This window comes from Carassius carassius, chromosome 11 (genome assembly GCF_963082965.1).
Source record: "Carassius carassius chromosome 11, fCarCar2.1, whole genome shotgun sequence".
Taxonomy (NCBI): domain Eukaryota; kingdom Metazoa; phylum Chordata; class Actinopteri; order Cypriniformes; family Cyprinidae; genus Carassius; species Carassius carassius.
Window position 1 is genome coordinate 6,978,512 of NC_081765.1, and position 13,558 is coordinate 6,992,069.

The following is a 13,558-nucleotide window of genomic DNA, read 5'->3' on the forward strand; positions in this document are numbered from 1 at the left end:
ACAGCAGAGTGGCGCAGCGGAAGTGTGCTGGGCCCATAACCCAGAGGTCGATGGATCGAAGCCATCCTCTGCTAAGTCTTTTTAAATCTCAATCTTATTCAGGAGGCTTTTACAATACACAAAGAGTTAACTCCTAGAAACTCCAGAGGCACTGTCCTCCTCAGACAGAGATTGTGGTTTCAAGTCCTGTCAAGATTGATTACAGCAGAGTGGCGCAGCGGAAGCGTACTGGGCCCATAACCCAGAGGTCGATGGATCGAAACCATCCTCTGCTAAGAGTTTTTACCTTCTAGACACTCTTGAATCCCTAAAAATGGGCAACAACCACAGGTTGGTCATGAAAAGCTGAGGCCACTTTCACCTCTCATAATAGTCATTCATCTACAAGACTCTTTCTGTGTATTGGAAAGGACTCCTGATTAGGATTGAGATTTAAAAGGGCAAGTTAGTAAATGCATTAAAGCCCCAGTGGCCTAATGGATAAGGTACTGGCCTCCTAAGCCAGGGATTGTGGGTTCAAGTCCCATCTAGGGTGATTACAGCAGAGTGTTGCAGTGGGACCGTGCTTTGCCCATAACCCAGAGGTCAATGGAATCGTAACCATCCTCTACTAAGTTGTTTTAAATCTCAATATTATTCAGGAGGCTTTTACTATACACTCTAATAATTACCTCAAAGACACTCCAGAAGCACTGGCCTCTGCAGACAGAGATTGTGGTTTCAAGTCCTGTCAAGATTGATTACAGCAGAGTGGCGCAGCGGAAGCGTGCTGGGCCCATAACCCAGAGGTCAATGGATCGAAACCATCCTCTGCTAAGTCTTTTTAAATCTCAATCTTATTCAGGAGGCTTTTGCTATACACACAAAGAATTAACTCATAGACACTCCAGAGGCACTGGACTCCTAAGCCAGGGATTGTGGGTTCGAGTCCCATCTGAGGTGATTACAGCAGATTGGCGCAGTGGAAGCGTGCTGGGCCCATGACCCAGAGGTCGATGGATCGAAACCATCCTCTGCTAAGTCTTTTTAAATCTCAATCTTATTCAGGAGGCTTTTACTATACACACAAATAATTAGCTCATAGACACTTCAGAGGCACTGCCTCCTCAGACAGAGATTGTGGTTTCAAGTCCTGTCAAGATTGATTACAGCAGAGTCGCGCAGCGGAAGCGTGCTGGGCCCATAACCCAGAGGTCAATGGATCGAAACCATCCTCTGCTAAGTCTTTTTAAATCTCAATCTTATTCAGGAGGCTTTTACAATACACACAAAAAGTTAACTCCTAGAAACTCCAGAGGCACTGGACTCCTAAGCCTGGGATTGTGGGTTCGAGTCCCATCTGGGGTGATTACAGCAGAGTGGCGCAGCGGAAGCGTGCTGGGCCCATAACCCAGAGGTCGATGGATCGAAACCATCCTCTGCTAAGACCTTTTACCTTCTAGACACTCTTGAATCCCTAAAAATGGGCAACAACCACAGGTTGGTCATGAAAAGCTGAGGCCACTTTCACCTCTCATAATAGTCATTCATCTGCAAGACTCTTTCTGTTTATTGTAAAGGACTCCTGATTAAGATTGAGATTTAAAAGGGCAAGTTAGTAACTACATTAAAGCCCCAGTGGCCTAATGGATAAGGCACTGGCCTCCTAAGCCAGGGATTGTGGGTTCGAGTCCCATCTGGGGTGATTACAGCAGAGTGGTGCAGTGGAAGCGTGCTGGGCCCATAACCCAGAGGTCGATGTATCGAAACCATCCTCTGCTAAGTCTTTTTAAATCTCAATCTTATTCAGGAGGCTTTTACAATACACAATGAGTAAACTCCTATAAACTCCAGAGGCACTGGCCTCCTCAGACAGAGATTGTGGTTTCAAGTCCTGTCAAGATTGATTACAGCAGAGTCGCGCAGCGTAGTGTGCTGGGCCCATAACCCAGAGGTCGATGGATCGAAACCATCCTCTGCTAAGACCTTTTACCTTCTAAACACTCTTGAATCCCTAAAAATGGGCAACAACCACAGGTTGGTCATGAAAAGCTGAGGCCACTTTCACCTCTCATAATAGTCATTCATCTAGAATACTCTTTGTGTGTATTGTAAAGGACTCCTGATTAAGATTGAGATTTAAAAGGGCAAGTTAGCAAATGTGTTAAAGCCCCAGTGGCCTAATGGGTAAGGCACTGGCCTCCTAAGCCAGGGATTGTGGGTTCGAGTTCCATCTAGGGTGATTACAGCAGAGTGGCGCAGCGGAAGCGTGCTGGGCCCATAACCCAGAGGTCAATGGATCGAAACCATCCTCTGCTAAGACACTTTACCTTCTAGACACTCTTGAATCCCTAAAAATGGGCAACAACCACAGGTTGGTCATGAAAAGCTGAGGCCACTTTCACCTCTCATAATAGTCATTCATCTAGAAGACTCTTTGTGTGTATTGTAAAGGACTCCTGATTAAGATTGAGATTTAAAAGGGCAAGTTAGCAAATACGTTAAAGCCCCAGTGGCCTAATGGATAAGGCACTGGCCTCCTAAGCCAGGGATTGTGGGTTCGAGTCCCATCTGGGGTGATTACAGCAGAGTGGCGCAGCGGAAGTGTGCTGGGCCCATAACCCAGAGGTCGATGGATCGAAGCCATCCTCTGCTAAGTCTTGTTAAATCTCAATCTTATTCAGGAGGCTTTTACAAAACACAAAGAGTTAACTCCTAGAAACTCCAGAGGCACTGTCCTCCTCAGACAGAGATTGTGGTTTCAAGTCCTGTCAAGATTGATTACAGCAGAGTGGCGCAGCGGAAGCGTGCTGGGCCCATAACCCAGAGGTCAATGGATCGAAACCATCCTCTGCTAAGACATTTTACCTTCTAGACACTCTTGAATCCCTAAAAATGGGCAACAACCACAGGTTGGTCATGAAAAGCTGAGGCCACTTTCACCTCTCATAATAGTCATTCATCTACAAGACTCTTTCTGTGTATTGTAAAGGACTCCTGATTAAGATTGAGATTTAAAAGGGCAAGTTAGTAACTGCATTAAAGCCCCAGTGGCCTAATGGATAAGGCACTGGCCTCCTCAGCCAGGGATTGTGGGTACGAGTCCCATCTGGGGTGATTACAGAAGAGTGGTGCAGTGGGACCGTGCTGTGCCCATAACCCAGAGGTCGATAGATCGAAACCATCCTCTGCTAAGTCTTTTTAAATCTCAATCTTATTCAGGAGGCTTTTACAATACACAATGAGTAAACTCCTATAAACTCCAGAGGCACTGGCCTCCTCAGACAGAGATTGTGGTTTCAAGTCCTGTCAAGATTGATTACAGCAGAGTCGCGCAGCGTAGTGTGCTGGGCCCATAACCCAGAGGTCGATGGATCGAAACCATCCTCTGCTAAGACCTTTTACCTTCTAAACACTCTTGAATCCCTAAAAATGGGCAACAACCACAGGTTGGTCATGAAAAGCTGAGGCCACTTTCACCTCTCATAATAGTCATTCATCTAGAAGACTCTTTGTGTGTATTGTAAAGGACTCCTGATTAAGATTGAGATTTAAAAGGGCAAGTTAGCAAATGTGTTAAAGCCCCAGTGGCCTAATGGATAAGGCACTGGCCTCCTAAGCCAGGGATTGTGGGTTCGAGTTCCATCTAGGGTGATTACAGCAGAGTGGCGCAGCGGAAGCGTGCTGGGCCCATAACCCAGAGGTCAATGGATCGAAACCATCCTCTGCTAAGACATTTTACCTTCTAGACACTCTTGAATCCCTAAAAATGGGCAACAACCACAGGTTGGTCATGAAAAGCTGAGGCCACTTTCCCCTCTCATAATAGTCATTCATCTAGAAGACTCTTTGTGTGTATTGTAAAGGACTCCTGATTAAGATTGAGATTTAAAAGGGCAAGTTAGCAAATGCGTTAAAGCCCCAGTGGCCTAATGGATAAGGCACTGGCCTCCTAAGCCAGGGATTGTGGGTTCGAGTCCCATCTGGGGTGATTACAGCAGAGTGGCGCAGCGGAAGTGTACTGGGCCCATAACCCAGAGGTCGATGGATCGAAGCCATCCTCTGCTAAGTCTTTTTAAATCTCAATCTTATTCAGGAGGCTTTTACAAAACACAAAGAGTTAACTCCTAGAAACTCCAGAGGCACTGTCCTCCTCAGACAGAGATTGTGGTTTCAAGTCCTGTCAAGATTGATTACAGCAGAGTGGCGCAGCGGAAGCGTGCTGGGCCCATAACCCAGAGGTCAATGGATCGAAACCATCCTCTGCTAAGACATTTTACCTTCTAGACACTCTTGAATCCCTAAAAATGGGCAACAACCACAGGTTGGTCATGAAAAGCTGAGGCCACTTTTACCTCTCATAATAGTCATTCATCTACAAGACTCTTTCTGTGTATTGTAAAGGACTCCTGATTAAGATTGAGATTTAAAAGGGCAAGTTAGTAACTGCATTAAAGCCCCAGTGGCCTAATGGATAAGGCACTGGCCTCCTCAGCCAGGGATTGTGGGTACGAGTCCCATCTGGGGTGATTACAGAAGAGTGGTGCAGTGGGACCGTGCTGTGCCCATAACCCAGAGGTCGATAGATCGAAACCATCCTCTGCTAAGTCTTTTTAAATCTCAATCTTATTCAGGAGACTTTTGCTATACACACAAAGAATTAACTCATAGACACTCCAGAGGCACTGGACTCCTAAGCCAGGGATTGTGGGTTCGAGTCCCATCTGAGGTGATTACAGCAGATTGGCCCAGCACGCTTCCGCTGCGCAAACTCCAGAGGCACTGGCCTCCTCAGACAGAGATTGTGGTTTCAAGTCCTGTCAAGATTGATTACAGCAGAGTCGTGCAGCGGAAGCGTGCTGGGCCCATAACCCAGAGGTCAATGGATTGAAACCATCCTCTGCTAAGACCTTTTACATTCTAGACACTCTTGAATCCCTAAAAATGGACAACAACCACAGGTTGGTCTTGAAAAGCTGAAGCCACTTTCACCTCTCATAATAGTCATTCATCTAGAAAACTCTTTGTGTGTATTGTAAAGGACTCCTGATTAAGATTGAGATTTAAAAGGGCAAGTTAGCAAATGTGTTAAAGCCCCAGTGGCCTAATGGATAAGGCACTGGCCTCCTAAGCCAGGGATTGTGGGTTCGAGTCTCATCTAGGGTGATTACAGCAGAGTGGCGCAGCGGAAGCATGCTTGGCCCATAACGCAGAGGTCGAAGGATTGAAACCATCCTCTGCTAAGACGTTTTACCTTCTAGACAGTCTTGAATCCCTAAAAATGGCAACAACCACAGGTTGGTCATGAAAAGCTGAGACCACTTTCACCTCTCATAATAGTCATTCATCTACAAGACTCTTTCTGTGTATTGGAAAGGACTCCTGATTAGGATTGAGATTTAAAAGGGCAAGTTAGTAAATGCATTAAACCCCCAGTGGCCTAATGGATAAGGTACTGGCCTCCTAAGCCAGGGATTGTGGGTTTGAGTCCCATCTAGGGTGATTACAGCAGAGTGGTGCAGTGGGACCGTACCCATAACCCAGAGGTCAATGGATCGTAACCATCCTCTACTAAGTTGTTTTAAATCTCAATATTATTCAGGAGGCTTTTACTATACACACTAATAATTACCTCATAGACACTCCAGAAGCACTGGCCTCTGCAGACAGAGATTGTGGGTTCGAGTCCCATCTGAGGTGATTACACCAGATTGGCGCAGTGGAAGCGTGCTGGGCCCATGACCCAGAGGGTGATGGATCGAAACCATCCTCTGCTAAGTCTTTTTAAATCTCAATCTTATTCAGGAGGCTTTTACTATACAAACAAATAATTAGCTCATAGACACTCCAGAGGCACTGCCTCCTCAGACAGAGATTGTGGTTTCAAGTCCTGTCAAGATTGATTACAGCAGAGTCGCGCAGCGGAAGCGTGCTGGGCCCATAACCCAGAGGTCAATGGATCGAAACCATCCTCTGCTAAGTCTTTTTAAATCTCAATCTTATTCAGGAGGCTTTTACAATACACACAAAAAGTTAACTCCTAGAAACTCCAGAGGCACTGGACTCCTAAGCCAGGGATTGTGGGTATGAGTCCCATCTGGGGTGATTACAGCAGAGTGGCGCGGGGGCCAGTCGCGGATAGGTGTAGAGCACTGACTAGCCAATAGGAACAAAGGCAATTCCAGGGAGGCGGGACGAAAAAAATACACAGAATTAGAGGTTCGAATCCCGTCTCGGCCACAAATACCATTAAATTAGTTTGTATTCGTTTTTTCTATTAGATACACTGTAGGTACGATTAACATATAATAAACGAACTTTGTGAACAAAGATAAAATAAATATTGTAATAATTGTTGTTTTGTAGGATGTAAAAAATGTGCAACGATCTTAAGAAACAAATTTATTTTTAATATAGAAAATTGTGAATTATTAAAAAGAATATTTTGATAATGTTTCAGGCCTTTATTTTTAAAGAGACATCTATTTATATTTGTATAACTGTGTACAGAAAACCCATATATATGTAATATAACTAACACTCACAAAAAAGTAAGTTTTCCATTTTATTTATAGTAAAGTAATTACTTATATACTTATTATAAAAATGATAAGAAAAACTAACCAAAATATATAATGTTTAAATAAATAATTATAATATAATTATAATAAATATAATTAATATAATTATTATAATTATTATAATTATTATAATTATTATAATTATTATAATTATTAAATATAATTATTAATAAATCTTAATAAATATTTACATTATAATAGGGAATAGTTATTTTTAATATAGAACAATTAGAATAATTAAAAAAGAACATTTGGTAATGTTTCAGGCCTTTATTTTTAAAGAGAAATTCATTTTATATTTGTATAACTATGTACAGAAAACCCATATATATATATATATGAAATATAACCAATAACAGCAAAAAAGTAAGTTTCTAATTTTTATCTATAGGTCAGTAATACATATATTATATAAAACTGAAAAATTTAATTATTAAAGTACAGTACTTACCAAAATATTTAATAGTTAAATAAATAAACATTAAATAATTATATATTAAACAACAATAATAATAAAAAGAGAGAACACAGGAAAAACAATTAAATTGTGTTTTAAATTAAATAATTATGAACAATTATGTATATTTAATAGTAACAGTGATTAACATTTAGTGTTTTCAAATCTGAGCAAGATAATAACAACGCAAGTCTATAAAATTTACTTATAAAAAAAACACTAACAATGCAAATAAGGCCAATGTTTCAGGTATTTTAAAGATCACAAATGGGAATAAATAATTTAAAATTACAGATTAAACAACAGTAATAATAATAAAATCTACAGTTGTGGATAACACGGGGGAGAAAATACAAGAAACACATATTTTAAATTAAAAAAGAGTTTAATAGCAACAGTTATTAACATATAGTGTTTATGAGGCAAGATAAAATAATGCAAGTCAATAAAATAAAAATAAAAACACTAAAATACAAGGCAATACAATAAAATATATTACTTTTGGTATTTTAATGAACAGAAATAGAAAACAGAAATAAATTAAATAATTTACAATTATAGATTAAATAACAACAACAACAATAATGATAATATAATCTAAAGTTGTGGATAACGGGGGGGGGGGGGGGGGGGGGCAAGAAATGAAATAATTATGTAGACAGTTTAGTTATAACAGTTATTAACAATGCAAGTCAACAATATAAAAACCCCACTAAAATACAATGCAATATAATAAAATAATCATTTCGGTATTTTATTGAACAAAAGGAAATAAATGAAATAATTAAAAAAACAAACAAATTTTAATAAAAATTTTTTACAAGTGCAACAAAATATATATACATATATACACAACCTTGTGCAAGGAATGTCTTTGTCAAATGACATGCCCAGATCTCAAATACTGTTTTGTAGCACAGTGAAGTCATTTTTTCTTTTCCTTTATCCACCTCTGCTTCTCAGTCTCATAGAATGGAGACTGCTGAAAGTCTCTCCATGACATTTCTGCACTCATTCCCTGAGCCTGATAAAGAGAAAACACTTTAGCAGGACAGTAAATGTATTTGCCTGCCACTCCAGGTAAACCAGTGTGAATATGAGGACTGTTGGGTCCTTGTTTCAGTGGCAGGTGGCAGAATCTGCACAGACGACCAGTAGGATGCTCTACTGCTGACTTCCGCTTGCTTCTCTCATCAGTGACCCTCTTCCTAGCTGCCCCTCTCTGCTTAGAGGCCTCCAGTTCCCGCTGAAAAAAAGGAGTCTCTGCAAAGTCTTCAAAAGGCATTCTGGGGTTGGTCAGGCCCTCTGCTGAATATGTGTCAAATACTTTCTTGGAGCAGTAGAAGTATTTAACATCACTACCTTGATAGAAGAAATGTATTGAGGAGCCATCACCCATGTATCGAGACTTAGGCTGGCCACAGGCTAAACAGGATCTGGTTTGCTTTTTTTGCAGCGCCTGCAATTGTTGTTGCTGCTGAACTGCCTGCTGCTTCTCTATGATGTCCTTCACCATCTTCTCGAACGCTGTCTGGTCCAGAGGGACAGCCTCAGGAACAGCCTTTGCAGGTGGATTGACTGGGGCAGGTGGCAGTACTGTCACTGGGACTCTGATTGTTTCACTGCCTGAGTGAAGACGCTTCCATAACTGCTGTGTCTCCAAGAGCTTTTCTGGGCTGGTGTTGAGAGAAGCATTAGTGTTCTTTTTTTTAGCAAGGTGTTTTATGTGCTGCTTTGTGGTGGAATGCAGAAGGCTGTTGGGGTCAGTACAGGCACTCTGTACCATAGCAGCATATTCAGCATCCACCTTTGTAAGGAGATCCTTGCTCCCATGATGCTTGGCCAGCAAACCATCAATTGCATTTCTCATTGGATCCGTCCATCTGTTATGGTCCAACACAAAAACTCGGCCACCGGTCTTAATAGGTCCAGTGCGAGCAGCACAGGGAGAAGCAGCTACAGGCAGTGGTGATGTGCTTGGGAGTTCTAAAAGAGATTCACAAAATTACTAACTTAAGTATTTGTTTTTTGTGTCCATAGATGAGGCAGACAGATTACACACATTGACGCCTGTATGTATTATATAGTTACCTCCAAATAAAAGACACTCCTCAGATGTTTGTTCCTTCACTGTCACAGCACTTGGTGTAGGAAACTGGTGAAAAATGACAGGCTGTGAGGTAGCCTCTGGTTCTGCAGCAAGAGGGGTCTCGGCAGAAGAGGTATCCTTTAAGCATTCCTAAAAAAATGAGTGCAATATGCAAGTGAGAATTATAAATGTATTATTTTTATTAAAAAAAACTGTTATCAATTTTTTTAAAGGCTTACCTGAGATGGGAATGGAAACGGAACGCCAGATGAAGACTCCTCTTGCATCTCCACATCTCCTAGGTCTGTCTTCCTGCTTTTGTGCTTGTCAAAGTCAAGAGGCACAGGTCGACAACCTGGCTCCACGTATTGCAGGCCAAACCTCTCTCCTGTGTCCCTGCTGGAGATGTGCAAGGCTGGATATTTGGGTTGCCCTGTCACTCTTATAGATGCCCTGTTTAACTCCATCATCAAAACAGGGTCAAACACTCCAGGTAAGACAACCCCAGGCTGCTTCAGGTCCACCAGCCGCTGATAATTCCAGCGTGCCACACCAGTCATACCCTGTGCTTGGAACAACTCAGGAGAGACACAATTGCCTGTTACCCACTGAGCCTGGTGGAAATGAAACCCCTCCTGCTGTGAAGTGCCTCTCACAGGGATCCAAATCGGCACAGCAGCTCCATCACCCTTGACATGATTCAGCTGTAGGGTTCCACCATATCTGTAGAGGATTCCTTCCTCCACCTCAGGATCACTCAGGCAGCCTCTAAGGATGTGGATACGCTGAATCCACCATAATTTTAACATTGAGGGTTTGAAAAGGAAGATGTTGTTGGGATCCTTTGCCAGATAGAAATGGTGTAACACTTCTTCCACCCTTTGAACCAGCTCTCTGGGATGTGGCACTTTTGTCCTGCAGTGCTCTCTGATGTGCAGCTTGGTGGGATTAGCAGGCTCGATACCACAGAATCTGTATGCGTTCTTCAGTTTCTCCAGGTCACTCTGATCAACTACAGAGAAGGCAGAAGAGAGGAACTGGCAGAAGGAGCCATACAGAGGATGGTGCTCCGAAACACACTCCCTGGTGAACCGCCGCATACAGTGAAACAAGTCCAGTTTAACAACCATGTCCTCGTTGAACTTCCTGCAAGCGGCATGTAAATTCTTGAGGTTTCCTGATGTAACCTCTGCCACAATAGCTTCTGTGGTCCTCCAGGCTTCCCACTGCTGGTGCTCATAAGGTCCTGGGTCCATCACTCTGAAAGCGGCACAGCAGTCCCTAAGTACATAAAGGAGAAAGAAAAATACATTTTAATGTATTCATAACCTTTGCTTACACCACTTGATGTAATGTTTGGTTAGATGTGATGATTTATACCTGTCCACCCACTGGTACTTGGCCTTGGGAATACCAGCAGCACTGTAGCGATTGGATAGCCCACAGTACATTGACTCCAATGACTGCTCACTTTCACTCTGCAGCATCACACAGGACAGAATCATCCAGTTCTCGTTCATCACAGCATAGGATGACATTGTGCCAGATAAGAGGGTCACTTTTCTAGCAACTTTGCGTGTGTGATCTGACCTGAACACCTGTCCAAAAGTGCCTTGTAGGAGCTGAGTGAGAGCTGCTTCCTGCCGCTGATATTCATGAAGGAGGCACTCTATTAAATAGTGTGCAGAGACAGACACCCCATTCCACCCATCAGTGTCTCCGTAATCCCCAAACGGTGCAGGTGTGTCATCCTTCCTCAGTGCCCCAGTGATGGTTTTCTGACCATACATCCCTGCTTCAGCATCCCTGACATTCTGCACACTGAGAAGGTAAGCCAGATGTGCTCTTTCAAATTTAAGGTGAAGCACCTCAGACAGCTGGTTGGCCATGTCATTAGGGGATTTTCCAGAGCGCCTCAGTTCATCCATCACTGTTTTACAGATTGCCTTCTTATGGGTGAGGAAGGCTGGCAAGACGTTTCTGAATCGCTGTGGTAGAATGTCCAGCCACTGAGGTTTATCAGCAAACCAGTATCTTTTGCATGCCTTACAACACAGACGTGAAGCAAGGATGTAAAATTGCCCAGTAGTACCAAGGATCACTCTGGGTCTTCCCACACCAGAGGACACAACATTTGGATTTTGACATCTGTAAAGACAAGGCAGGATGTAATTGTTCCTAAGCCTTTCCATTATACTGTGCTCAGGTTTCCAAATGAAAAATGGATGGAGTTGGAAGTATTTGGGTGATGGAAGGCCAGTGTTTGTCTCTATAAGCTCAGGCTGAGGTGGATAGCGCCACAAGGAGACCATATTCATGAGGTGTCTTACTGGGTGTGATCCTGGCCAGAGCCCCATGGATTCCATCTCTGTCTTCATCCAAATTCTTTGATGAAGAGAGCAGTTCCAGCGGCTGATATCTTGCAAGTAGCTAGGAACAGGTGCTTCTTTCTGTACAGAAGGCATTGATGCAGGAGCTGTAGGTGCTGATTGTGCAGCAGGAGGTGGTACAGGCCCATCAGTCTGTGAAGAAGGCATACTGGGACTGGGAGAACTAGAGACTGCATGTGATGTCGACAGAACTGGATGGAACACAAAAAAAAAAAAATATATATATATATATATATATATATATGTGTGTGTGTGTGTGTGTATTAACAATGATTGCACATGATGTGTATTTAACTGTCTTTACCTTTTTTGTAGCTGAGAACAGGGGCTTCAGTCAGTGCAGATGGCATTGGTGCCGGTGTTGATTGTGTTGCTGCAGGTGGTACAGAGCCTTCACCCCGTGAAGAAGGCCTACACACAGGAACTGATGTTGATGGAGGCTGTGGCAGACCTGCATGGAACAGCACAAGGAGGAAATAAAAAATATATTAAAACACTGAATGTACATGATGTGTATTTAATTGTCTTGACTACATTAAATGACTCATTTAATGTAATGCATGAATCATTGTTTATTCTATCATTCTATTTATTCTAGGAATGCAAATTCTAATAATGTTCAAAAGTCTGTAAGTAAACATTCCACTTATAACAACAAATGACACTTTAAATACCATGCATACAATTCATGAAGTGCACTCACCCTCACCACTGGTATGTTCAACCCTTAATTATAGTTAGAACAAAAAAAAACATGTTTTTTAGAACAGGCAAGAACACTGCCAAAGCAACAAATAAGATAATTAAATTCAGAAATAGAGGATAAGTCTGTATGTAACAGAATAAGCCTCTGAATCTGATTTGGAAAGTAACCTGCTGTAGACAAGTGTGTGGATTCCGTGGCTGCAGATGATCCTGAAAATTAAGCATAATTTGAACATTTTTGCTCCAGTATGTGCAATTGCATGTGTCAAAAACATGCTGAACTTGAAATGGCTCTGTATAACACACATGACGTGACTCTTGATTCACTTACTCAGCTTTGTGAGATACTTTGTTGGAGACAGACTCAGCATTATCCTCTCCAGTTCTTCATCCTCCTCCATCACTATAAAACAAAATCAATGGATCAGTAGGCTTTAAGTAACAATATAAGCAAATTTGCATGAATTTTATTAACTTACCAGGCTGATCAGAAGCAGTACTGGAAGGAACAAGTGGTCTTGCAGTGGAAGCTGATGGTGAGGGCAACGGAGGAGTGTTTATTGTCAGCTGTTGTTGCTGCTGTTTTAAAAGATACTGCTGCAAGTTGTACATTTTGCTGCCTGGAACACACTTCTGCTTCATTATAAAGAAAGCATATCCATCTGCCCTGGTATTCCAAATTTGTCTCCAAGTGTTTTGAGCTCTTGTTCCAAATCCAACAGTATTGTCTTCCTCTATCAAAACTGGCAATGGATCTGGCCTTTGAGACAGATAGCGTTTAAGATCATCAATTTCCTTAAAGCTTCTTGAGTATTCAATAAAGGAAATTAGACTATCTTTGCAAGGACCCTCTGGGTTGAACTGCCCAGCCTGTTCTTCTTCCTCAACCTTATTGGACAGGTACAAAGCATAGCCGACATCATTCTCTAGTAACCACCTGAAAGACTGGCCCTTGTATTTGCCAAACTGTAGAATGTATTCTCCCAACACCTCTTGCTTGTCAGAGACATCCCCTCCTCTCTGTAAGACAACAGAACGGGCATTCATCCTGACCAGATCTTCTCTTTGAGGTGTTGACTTGTTCTGCAGTGAAGGGTTGTCTTTAATTTTTTTTGCCTCTTCTGATGGGTCCCGGCGTAAATGGCCTGATGGGCCTTTCCTGAAAGACACCTTGTATCTCCCGGGGAAAAAAACTGTTTTCTTCATGTTGCAGTTCTGAAATCATGGCCACATAAAAATACTTAATATAGTGAAATAAGACAGTTATCAGCAGCAGTTATATATATATATATATATATATATATATATATATATATATATATATATATATATATATATATATATATATATATTATTA

The 13,558-nt window shown here is 42.0% G+C and overlaps 4 non-coding genes across 4 annotated transcripts; all 4 read left to right on the plus strand.

The window, feature by feature from the left end:
• The first annotated feature begins 462 nt into the window (after nt 1-462).
• trnar-ccu (transfer RNA arginine (anticodon CCU)) lies at nt 463-535 on the plus strand. Its single transcript has one exon. It is a non-coding gene; the product is annotated as a tRNA-Arg (tRNA).
• Nucleotides 536-1,611: 1,076 nt separating this feature from the next.
• On the plus strand, nt 1,612-1,684 carry trnar-ccu (transfer RNA arginine (anticodon CCU)). The gene has a single exon. It is a non-coding gene; the product is annotated as a tRNA-Arg (tRNA).
• An 801-nt stretch (nt 1,685-2,485) lies between these two features.
• trnar-ccu (transfer RNA arginine (anticodon CCU)) lies at nt 2,486-2,558 on the plus strand. Its single transcript has one exon. It is a non-coding gene; the product is annotated as a tRNA-Arg (tRNA).
• Nucleotides 2,559-3,897: 1,339 nt separating this feature from the next.
• On the plus strand, nt 3,898-3,970 carry trnar-ccu (transfer RNA arginine (anticodon CCU)). The gene has a single exon. It is a non-coding gene; the product is annotated as a tRNA-Arg (tRNA).
• Nucleotides 3,971-13,558: the final 9,588 nt, after the last annotated feature.